This window comes from Pundamilia nyererei, unplaced genomic scaffold (assembly GCF_000239375.1).
Source record: "Pundamilia nyererei isolate P.nyererei 1_Seehausen unplaced genomic scaffold, PunNye1.0 scaffold00142, whole genome shotgun sequence".
NCBI lineage: Eukaryota > Metazoa > Chordata > Actinopteri > Cichliformes > Cichlidae > Pundamilia > Pundamilia nyererei.
In genome coordinates, this window is record NW_005187543.1 from 1590409 (window position 1) to 1591965 (window position 1557).

Below are 1557 nucleotides of genomic sequence, written 5' to 3' on the forward strand. Positions count from 1 at the left end.
AAATAAACACAGCAGTGCTTCATTCTCACTTTCTACTCACCTGTTCTGATAGACGGACAACTATTCCCTTGTACTTTGTGTCCTGTTATCTCACACCTGACTCTTGCTTTCCCATAAGGAAGCCAAATGTAGACTTAAAAAAACCAAACATGTATGAGTCACATGAGTCATTAAAGTCAAAAATATGAGTGAGAGTATCTATCGGTGCTGGGAGGCTGGCGTGTGATGTAATCATGACCACACAGGAGTCAGGATGAACCCGGCTGTCACCGGCTGGTCTTAGTCACGTTGCCATTGAATCATAAAGTTTAATTCTCTTGTGGCACCACCAGATGAGAAATGAATGATTAATGCAGTTTGAGCGAGATGTCACGTAAACTGCTTTAGCAGAGGGACTTTTCTTTTAAAAATATTTGATTCGTTTAATAGCACCCGTGCCATCTTAACACGAGCTTCATAGGCCTATTAAAATTGTTTCATTAATTACTCCACCATCTGCTGAGGCGCTTTCTCTGTGCAACGTTTCCAGCCAACGTGCCCTCTGGCTCGCCTCGCGCTGTATTGATCCAGTTAAATGGACAAGGTGGTCGGCAGACATGGTCGGCTGACCTATGCCTCCCCGCTGATTGTCACCTCTGGGTGATAATGTGTGTGCAAGCAGTCTGTCTGCGTCTCTGCTCCTGCAGGTATGTCTCCTTTATCAGGCCCTTGGGGCTTTTCTCCCAGACCTCCCAGCAAAGCAAAATGAAGCCCAGCACTGGTGCACTGGTTCCAGCTTCTTCTCAACAAGTTAGGACCAGCCTATTGTGAGCCTTTGCTTTAAGTAGAAGCTTCCTGTGTCCTCAAATCTTACAAATACAGAAAAAAAAAACTACATGGAAATTGGTTGTGCTGGCTCACAGAACAGCGGATGTGGTGTGAACATCTACACACAAAATCCAGAAGGCTCTTCCAAAAGGTTTATGGTGTCAGCGATGATGTGCTATATTTAGCAGCTGGAGTGGATGGATGATTTTTTACCCATATATTCAAATACAAACAAATAAATACAATTAAAGTCCAAACCAAAATAAATTAAGTAAGCATCAACTCACATTAGCAATGCAACCACCATCTTAGTATTTTGTTTTCTTTAAATTTAACATTACAGTGATCCAAGTGAGGAAATATCCCTTTATGCTGCATGCAGGTAATCAGTTATAAGGTTAAGCTGTCTTCTTAACGTCTTTGTTCCTAGTCTGGAGGTAAGGAGGAAAAGGGCCAACCAGGCCAAAAGGGTGGAGTTACATACGGCAGACTCCTGGGCGTGTCCAACAGATTGACAGGTGAAAGGATATGATGCATGTTGTGTAGTGGAGCTGGAAAGGTTGTGATTTTAACACACACACGCCCAGCGTTATATAATCAGATTATCATCTGCTATCACCATTAGGAATTTGCTGTCTTTTGATAAAATTGCTGAACACTGAATATTTGTTTTTCCTGCCTTAAACTCAAATTCAGAGTGAGGCGGGCTGAGTCACCACCATCACTGCCGTAATGGTCATAATCATTTTT